This window comes from Ranitomeya variabilis, chromosome 2 (genome assembly GCF_051348905.1).
Source record: "Ranitomeya variabilis isolate aRanVar5 chromosome 2, aRanVar5.hap1, whole genome shotgun sequence".
NCBI lineage: Eukaryota > Metazoa > Chordata > Amphibia > Anura > Dendrobatidae > Ranitomeya > Ranitomeya variabilis.
In genome coordinates this window covers 778,039,766-778,050,465 of record NC_135233.1, presented here as the reverse complement: position 1 = coordinate 778,050,465, position 10,700 = coordinate 778,039,766, and positions in this window count along the sequence as shown.

Here is a 10,700-nt window from a genome sequence, read left to right as displayed (position 1 = left end):
GGGTTACTAAGCGCGGCCCTGTGCTTAGTAACCCGATATTTACCCTGGTTACCATTGTAAAACATTGCTGGCATCGTTGCTTTTGCTGTCAAACATGACGATACACGCCGATCTGACGACCAAATAAAGTTCTGGACTTTCAGCAACGACCAGCGATATCACAGCAGGATCCAGATCGCTGCTGCGTGTCAAACACAACGATATCGCTATCCAGGACGCTGCAACGTCACGGATCGCTATCGTTGCAAAGTCGTTTAGTGTGAAGGTACCTTAACACTCTCGCAGCCCTCCAATCTATTCTAAACTTTGCTGCCCAACTAATCACCCTGCCCACTGCTATTCCCCAGCCTCTCCCCTCTGTCAGTCCATGCACTGGCTCCCCATTGCCCAAAGACTCCAATTCAAAACCCTAACCATGACATGCAAAGTCATCCACAACCTGTGTCCTCCATACATCTGTGATCTCGTCTCCCGGTACTTACCTGCACGTAACCTCCGATCCTCACAAGATCTCCTTCTCTACTCCTCTTTTCTCCTCTTCCCACAATCGCATACAAGATTTCTCTCACACATCACCCCTACTCTGAAACTCTCTACCACAACATATCAGACTCTCGCCTACCATCAAAACCTTCAAAAAGAACCTGAAGGCCTACGTCTTCCAACAAGCCTACAACCTGCAGTAACCACCGATCGACCAAACCACTGCACGACCATCTCTACCCTCGCCTACAGTATTCTCACCTATCCCTTGTAGATTATGAGCCCTCGCGGGCAGGGTCCTCTCTCCTCACGTACCAGTCGTGACTTGTATTGATTAATGACCTCAGGTTAGCATCCTCAATAATAAGAACCTCCCATTCCCGTCTCCAAGACTTTACACGTGCTGCGCCGATTCTTTGGAATGCACTACCTAGGTTAATACGATTAATCCCCAATTCCCACAGTTTTAAGCGTGCCCTAAAAACTCATTTGTTCAGACTGGCCTACCGCCTCAACGCATTAACCTAACCATCCCTGTGTGGCCTATTAAAAAAAACCAAAAAAAAACCAAACAATCAGGTTCTCATACACTTTGTGCAGTTAATAGCACTCTGTGTCTGTACTGTTACATACTTAGGCAGTTAACTGGTTCCTGCAGCTTTACATGAACACCCGAGCCTTATACTATGGCTGGTCCAAATAACTAAAGCAATTGTTACCATCCACCTCTCGTGTCTCCCCTTTTCCTCACAGGTTGTAAGCTTGCGAGCAGGGCCCTCACTCCTCCTGGTATCTGTTTTGAACTGTGATTTCTGTTATGCTGTAATGTCTATTGTCTGTACAAGTCCCCTCTATAAGTTGTAAAGCGCTGCGGAATATGTTGGCGCTATATAAATAAAAATTATTATTATTATTATTAAGATTACTGTACTTGTTTTTATTATGTATACCCCTCCTCACATGTAAAGCGCCATGGAATAAATGGCGCTATAATAAATAATGATAATAATGTGTAATGGTTGCTCTCCTGATCTCACTGTAGAGCTCTATGTGATTGTAATGGGCATCTGCAGATTCCTCTGTGTGTTTCAGCTTCCATGTCACAGCCAATGTTGCAATCAGGGCTGTGGAGTCGGAGTCTTGGAGTCGGAGTTAGTTTTGGTTGGAGTAGGAGTCGGTAGAAATGTACCGACTCCGACTCCAGCTTTAAAAAAAATGTATTAATATTTCATAATTGAACTTTCATATGAATTTTATAAATGTTACTCAAATATATATGTTCTATCAAACTATGAACAACAGTGATAAGCAGTTCTGCTGGAGATAGAGACATTTCTTACTTCTTGTGTGTCACTGTTCTCCACTGCCCTTATCTTATACTTGGTTAACCTCATGCTGCCCCAACCCTCCTACTTACAATGTATGAAACTGAAAGTGAAAATGTGTTGCAAATTCTTAGTAGTAAAGCTCCTCCTCTAGACTAGATGTTTACTAGGTGTGCGTCTTCCAAGCATCTCACAGCTGCTACTCAGAAGAGGAAGACTGTAAGAAGTATTATCCTTTCAACAAACTTTGCATCAGTTAACTGTGAGTACATGAGGAATAACAGTATTACTGACCACTATATCAGTTGTACGACCTGGCAATAATTTTGTACAATTGTTTTTAGGAAAAACAATTGTTATTTGGATTGTGAATGCAGAATTAAAAACCTGAGAATGTCAAAGAAGCGTCACATTAAATCAGCTGTATTTGAACATTTCACCATCACTCAAGATAGAAAACATTATGTCTGTCAGTGTATAACAAATGATCCAGACGAAAACAAATGCTGTGAAGCCAAGATCAGTGCATATTCAGGCAAAGATAAAAATGCTCCTACCAGAGCTTCTAATCTAAAGAGACATTTACAGCGCTTTCATCCAGAAGTACTGAAAGCAGTGGATGAGAAAGACTGCATCCAAACCAATGAACCATTGCCCAGCTCTTCCAGTCAAACAAAGGAGCAGAGAACTTTGCAGCCATCAGTTGCAAGATATTTTGTCAGTGACAAAGTTACTGTGACAATGACAGTAGATACATTTAAAAAACAGATTATAGAGCTTGTTGTAAAGGATAGTGTGCCTATTTCGTTATTTACACGACCAGCTTTTATGTGTCTGAATGGGGAAATGGCCCGCAAGCTTGGTGTTTCTCTGGAGAGAGAGAGTATTAGAAAATTAGTAATCGAAGAAGCTTTTAACCCCTTTCTGACATCTGACGTACTATCCCGTCGAGGTGGGGTGGGCCCGTATGACCCCCGACGGGATAGTACGTCATACGCGATCGGCCGCGCTCACGGGGGGAGCGCGGCCGATCGCGGCCGGGTGTCAGCTGCATATCGCAGCTGACATCCGGCACTATGTGCCAAGAGCGGTCACGGACCGCCCCTGGCACATTAACCCCCGGCACACCGCGATCAAACATGATCGCGGTGTACCGGCGGTATAGGGAAGCATCGCGCAGGGAGGGGGCTCCCTGCAGGCGTCCCTGAGACCCCCGCAGCAACGCGATGTGATCGCGTTGCTCCGAGGGTCTCCTATCTCCCTCCTCGCCGCAGGTCCCGGATCCAAGATGGCCGCGGCATCCGGGTCCTGCAGGGAGGGAGGTGGCTTACCGAGTGCCTGCTCAGAGCAGGCGCTGGTAAGCCTGCAGCCCTGCACAGCAGATCGACGATCTGACAGAGTGCTGTGCACACTGTCAGATCACCGATCTGTAATGTCCCCCCCTGGGACAAAGTAAAAAAGTTTAAAAAAAATTTTCCACATGTGTAAAAAAATAAATAAAAAATAAATTCCTAAATAAAGAAAAAAATATATATTATTCCCATAAATACACTCACCGGCCACTTTATTAGGTACACCATGCTAGTAACGGGTTGGACCCCCTTTTGCCTTCAGAACTGCCTCAATTCTTCGTGGCATAGATTCAACAAGGTGCTGGAAGCATTCCTCAGAGATTTTGGTCCATATTGACATGATGGCATCACACAGTTGCCGCAGATTTGTCAGCTGCACATCCCAAAGATGCTCCATACAAGGCAGGATGGATCCATGCTTTCATGTTGTTTACGCCAAATTCTGACCCTACCATCCGAATGTCGCAGCAGAAATCGAGACTCATCAGACCAAGCAACGTTTTTCCAATCTTCTACTGTCCAATTTCGATGAGCTTGTACAAATTGTAGCCTCAGTTTCCTGTTCTTAGCTGAAAGGAGTGGTACCCGGTGTGGTCTTCTGCTGCTGGAGCCCATCTGCCTCAAAGTTCGACGCACTGTGCGTTCAGAGATGCTCTTAGGCCTACCTTGGTTGTAACGGGTGGCGATTTGAGTCACTGTTGCCTTTCTATCAGCTCGAACCAGTCTGCCCATTCTCCTCTGACCTCTGGCATCAACAAGGCATTTCCGCCCACAGAACTGCCGCTCACTGGATTTTTTTTCTTTTTCGGACCATTCTCTGTAAACCCTAGAGATGGTTGTGCGTGAAAATCCCAGTAGATCAGCAGTTTCTGAAATACTCAGACCAGCCCTTCTGGCACCAACAACCATGCCACGTTCAAAGGCACTCAAATCACCTTTCTTCCCCATACTGATGCTCGGTTTGAACTGCAGGAGATTGTCTTGACCATGTCTACATGCCTAAATGCACTGAGTTGCCGCCATGTGATTGGCTGATTAGAAATTAAGTGTTAACAAGAAGTTGGACAGATGTACCTAATAAAGTGGCCGGTGAGTGTACATTTCTTTATCTAAATAAAAAAACAAAACAATAAAAGTACACATATTTAGTATCGCCGCGTCCGTACCGACCCAACCTATAAAACTGTCCCACTAGTTAACCCCTTCAGTAAACACCGTGAGGAAAAAAAAAAAAAAGAGGCAAAAAACAATGCTTTATTACCATACCGCCGAACAAAAAGTGGAATAACACGCGATCAAAAAGACGGATATAAATAACCATGGTACCGCTGAAAACGTCATCTTGTCCCGCAAAAAACGAACCGCCATACAGCATCATCAGCAAAAAAATAAAAAAGTTATAGTCCTGAGAATAAAGCGATACCAAAATAATTATTTCTTCTATAAAATAGCTTTTATCGTATAAAAGCGCCAAAACATAAAAAAATGATATAAATGAGGTATCGCTGTAATCGTACTGACCCGAAGAATAAAACTGCTTTATCAATTTTACCAAACGCGGAACGGTATAAACGCCCCCCCCCAAAAGAAATTCATGAATAGCTGGTTTTTGATCATTCTACCTCACAAAAATTGGAATAAAAAGCGATCAAAAAATGTCATGTGCCCGAAAATGTTAGCAATAAAAACGTCAACTCGTCCCGCAAAAAACAAGACCTCACATGACTCTGTGGACTCAAATATGGAAAAATTATAGCTTTCAAAATGTGGTAACGCAAAAAATATTTTTTGCAATAAAAAGCGTCTTTCAGTGTGTGACGGCTGCCAATCATAAAAATCCGCTAAATAACCCGCTATAAAAGTAAATCAAACCCCCCCTTCATCACCCCCTTAGTTAGGGAAAAATAAAAAAAATGCATTTATTTCCATTTTTCCATTAGGGTTAGGGTTAGGGCTAGGGTTAGGGTTAGGGCTAGGGTTACGGCTGGGGTTAAGGCTACAGTTAGGGTTGGGGCTAAAGTTAGGGTTTGGATTACATTTACGGTTGGGAATAAGGTTGGGATTAGGGTTAGGGGTGTGTCAGGGTTAGGGGTGTGGTTAGGGTTACCGTTGGGATTAGGGTAAGAGGTGTGTTTGGATTAAGGTTTCCGTTATAATAGGGGGGTTTCCACTGTTTAGGCACATCAGGGGCTCTCCAAACGGGACATGGCATCCGATCTCAATTCCAGACAATTCTGCGTTGAAAAAGTAAAACAGTGCTCCTTCCCTTCAGAGCTCTCCCATGTACCCAAACAGGGGTTTACCCCAACATATGGGGTATCGGCGTACTCAGGACAAATTGGACAACATCTTTTGGGGTCCAATTTCTGCTGTTACCCTTGGGAAAATACAAAACTGGGGGCTAAAAAATAAGTTTTGTGGGAAAAAAAGGATTTTTTATTTTCACGGCTCTGCGTTGTAAACTGTAGTGAAACACTTGGGGGTTCAAAGTTTTCACAACACATCTAGATAAGTTCCTTGGGGGGTCTAATTTCCAATATGGGGTCACTTGTGGGGGGTTTCTACTGTTTAGGTACATCAGGGGCTCTGCAAATGCAACGTGACGCCTGCAGACCAATCCATCTAAGTCTGCATTCCAAACGGCGCTCCTTCCCTTCCGAGCTGTGCCATGCGCCCAAACAGTGGTTTACCCCCATATATGGGGTATGAGCGTACACAGGACAAATTGAACAACAACTTTTTGGGTCCAATTTATCCTGTTACCCTTGTGAAAATACAAAGCTGGGGGCTAAAAAATCATTTCTGTGAAAAAAAAGAGGAATTTTTATTTTCACGGCTCTGCGTTATAAACTGTAGTGAAACACTTGGGGGTTCAAAGTTCTCACAACACATCTAGATAAGTTCCTTGGGAGCTCTAGTTTCCAATTTGGGGTCACTTGTGGGGGGTTTCTACTGTTTGGGTACATCAGGGGCTCTGCAAATGCAACGTGACGCCTGCAGACCAATCCATTTAAGTCTGCATTCCAAATGGCGCTCCTTCCCTTCCGAGCTCTGTCATGCGCCCAAACAGTGCTTCCCCCCCACATATGGGGTATCAGCGTACTCAGGACAAATTGGACAACTTTTGGGGTCCAATTTATTATGTTACCTTTGTAAAAATACAAAGCTGGGGGCTAAAAAATCATTTCTGTGAAAAAAAGAGAGGAATTTTTATTTTCACGGCTTTGCGTTATAAACTGTAGTGAAACACTTGGGGGTTCAAAGCTCTCAAAACACATCTAGATAAGCTCCTTAGGGGGTCTACTTTCCAAAATGGTGTCACTTGTGGGGGGTTTTAGGCACATCAGGGGCTCTCCAAACGCAACATGGCGTCCCATCTTAATTCCAGTCAATTTTGCATTGAAAAGTAAAATAGCGCTCCTTCCCTTCCGAGCTCTGCTATGCGCCCAAACAGTGGTTTACCCCCACATATGCGGTATCGTCGTACTCAGGACAAATTGCACAACAACTTTTGTGGTCTAATTTCTTTTCTTACCCTTCGGAAAATAAAAAAAATGGGGGCGAAAAGATCATTTTTGTGAAAAAATATGATTTTTTATTTTTACGGCTCTGCATTATAAACTTCTATAAAGCACTTGTTGGGTCAAAGTGCTCAACACACATCTAGATAAGTTCCTTAAGGGGTCTACTTTCCAAAATGGTGTCACTTGTGGGGGGTTTCAATGTTTAGGCACATCAGGGGCTCTCCAAACGCGACATGGCGTCCCATCTCAATTCCAGTCAATTTTGCATTGAAAAGTCAAATGGCGCTCCTTTCCTTCCGAGCTCTGCCATGCGCCCAAACAGTGGTTTACCCCCACATATGGGGTATCAGCGTACTCAGGACAAATTGTACAACAACTTTTGGGGTCGTTTTTCTCCTGTTACCCTTGGTAAAATAAAACAAATTGGAGCTGAAATAAATTTTGTGTAAATAAAAATGAACATTTAACTTTTTTTTCAAACATTCCAAAAATTCCTGTGAAACACCTGAAGGGTTAATACATTTCTTCAATGTGGTTTTGAGCACCTTGAGGGGTGCAGTTTTTAGAATGGTGTCACACTTGGGTATTTTCTGTCATAATGTCTTCAAATGAGATGTGGTCCCTGAAAAAAAATGGTGTTGTAAAAATGAGAAATTGCTGGTCAATTTTTAACCCTTATAACTCAATAACAAAAAAAAAAATTTGGTTCCAAAATTGTGTTGATGTAAAGTAGACATGTGGGAAATGTTACTTATTAAGTATTTTGCGTGACATATGTCTGTGATTTAAGGGCATAAAAATTCAAAGTTGGAAAATTGCGAAATTTTCACAATTTTTGCCAAATATCCGTTTTTTTAACAAATAAACGCAAGTTATATCGAAGAAATTTTACCACTATCATGAAGTACAATATGTCACGAGAAAACAATGTCAGAATCGCCAAGATCCGTTGAAGCGTTCCAGAGTTATAACCTCATAAAGGGACAGTGGTCAGAATTGTAAAAATTGGCCTGGTCATTAACGTGCAAACCACCCTTGGGGGTGAAGGGGTTAAACAAAAGGAAGAACTTAAAAAAACTCTCAAGGGACGCTTTCTGTTTATTGGATGCCTGCACACGTCACAGAGTGAACTATTTTGCCATCAATGTCCGATTTGTTTGTGACAAAAATGAAATAGTTACCAAGACATTGGCAGTAAAAGACACCAAAGCTCATCACACCAGTGAGTTTCTCCAGGTCTTGGTGGAAAAGGTTCTGCAAGACTATGAACTTAAAAGAGAGCAAGTTCTTTCTCGTAACTGACAATGCTTCAAATATGATAAGTACTATTAAGCTAATGAATGAGAGTAATGATGGTGACCAGCAGCTAGAAGAACATTCTGGGTCCACAGACACAGAAATGTTTGAAATAGAGGAACACAGTATTGTAACTGAGGAGCAAACTGAAGTTGCTTCAGATGAACAGCAACATGATAGTTTAGATGATCTTGTTGAAACTGTGTCAATACGTTCTTTCATTCATCACATGCGTTGTGTTGTGCATACGCTACAGCTGGCTATAAGAGACAGTCTGCAAGAAGGACATGCTGCTGCACTGATTGGCAAGGTGAGAAAATTGGCTACTGTTGCCAGAACCCCTAAAGTTAACTCAATTTTGAAGAGACTTGCTGGAAAAGGGGCAATTATTGATCAAGCCACATGATGGGGCAGTACTTAATGATTCAGCGCTTGGTTGAACTGAAAACCTTTCTTGTAGACATGGCTAACCCTTAACTGACGCTAAATGAAAGTCAGTGGAATCAGGTGACTGAGCTGGAAAAATTGCTAGAGCACCCATTTACAGTGACTAAAAAATTACAAGCAGAGGACTTAACTCCAGGTATTTTCTTAACCCCTTCACCCCCAAGGGTGGTTTGCACGTTATGGACCGGGCCAATTTTTACAATTCTGACCACTGTCCCTTTATGAGGTTATAACTCTGGAACGCTTCAACGGATCCTGGTGATTCTGACATTGTTTTCTCGTGACATATTGTACTTCATGATAGTGGTAAAATTTCTTTGATATTACCTGCGTTTATTTGTGAAAAAAATGGAAATTTGGCGAAAATTTTGAAAATTTCGCAATTTTCCAAATTTGAATTTTTATGCAATTAAATCACAGTGATATGTCACACAAAATACTTAATAAGTAACATTTCCCACATGTCTACTTTACATCAGCACCATTTTGGAACCAAAATTTTTTTTTGTGAGGGAGTTATAAGGGTTAAAAGTTGACCAGCAATTTCTCATTTTTACAACACCATTTTTTTTTAGGGACCACATCTCATTTGAAGTCATTTTGAGGGGTCTATATGATAGAAAATACCCAAGTGTGACACCATTCTAAAAACTACACCCCTCAAGGTGCTCAAAACCACATTCAAAAAGATTATTAACCCTTCAGGTGTTTCACAGGAATTTTTGGAATGTTTAAATAAAAATGAACATTTAACTTTTTTTCACACAAAATTTACTTCAGCTCCAATTTGTTTTATTTTACCAAGGGTAACAGGAAAAAATGGACCCCAAAAGATGTTATACAATTTGTCCTGAGTACGCCGATACTCCATATGTAGGGGTAAACCACTGTTTGGGCGCATGACAGAGCTCGGAAGCGAAGGAGCGCCGTTTGACTTTTCACTGCAAAATTGACAGGAATTGAGATGGGACGCCATGTTGCGTTTGGAGAGCCACTGATGTGCCTAAATATTGAAACCCCCCACAAGTGACACCATTTTGGAAAGTAGACCCCCTAAGGAACTTATCTAGACGTGTGGTGAGCACTTTGACCCACCAAGTGCTTCACAGAAGTTTATAATGCAGAACCGTAAAAATAAAAAATCATATTTTTTCACAAAAATGATCTTTTCGCCCCCAATTTTTTATTTTCTAAAGGGTAAGAGAAGAAATTGGACCCCAAAAGTTGTTGTACAATTTGTCCTGAGTACGCTGATACCCCATATGTGGGGGTAAACCACTGTTTGGGCGCATGGGAGAGCTCGGAAGGGAAGGAGCGCCGTTTGACTTTTCACTGCAAAATTGACAGGAATTGAGATGGGACGCCATGTTGCGTTTGGAGAGCCACTGATGTGCCTAAACATTGAAGCCCCCCCACAAGTGACACCATTTTGGAAAGTAGACCCCCTAAGGAACTTATCTAGATGTGTGGTGAGCACTTTGACCCACCAAGTGCTTCACAGAAGTTTATAATGCAGAGCCGTAAAAATAAAACAAAATTTTTTTCCCACAAAAATTATTTTTTAGCCCCCAGTTTTGTATTTTCCCGAGGGTAACAGGAGAAATTGGACCCCAATAGTTGTTGTCCAATTTGTCCTGAGTACGCTGATACCCCATATGTGGGGGGGGAACCACCGTTTGGGCACATGGGAGGGCGCGGAAGGGATGGAGCGCCATTTGGAATGCAGACTTAGATGGAATGGTCTGCAGGCATCACATTGCGTTTGCAGAGCCCCTAATGTACCTAAACAGTAAAACCCCCCCACAAGTGACACCATTTTGGAAAGTAGACCCCCTAAGGAACTCATCTAGATGTGTTGTGAGAGCTTTGAACCCCCAAGTGTTTCACTACAGTTTATAACGCAGAGCTGTGCAAATAAAAAATATTTTTTTTCCACAAAAATTATTTTTTAGCCCCCAGTTTTGTATTTTTCCAAGGGTAACAGGAGAAATTGGACCCTATATATTGTTGTCCAATTTGTCCTGAGTACGCTGATACCTGATACCTGGGGGGGAACCACCGTTTGAGCGCATGGCAGAGCTCGGAAGGGAAGGATCATCATTTGCAATGCAGACTTAGATGGATTGGTCTACAGGCGTCACATTGCGTTTGCAGAGCCCCTAATGTACCTAAACAGTATAAACCCCCCACAAGTGACCCAATATTGGAAACTAGACCCCCCAAGGAACTTATCTAGTTGTGTTGTGAGAACTTTGAACCCCCAAGTGTTTCAC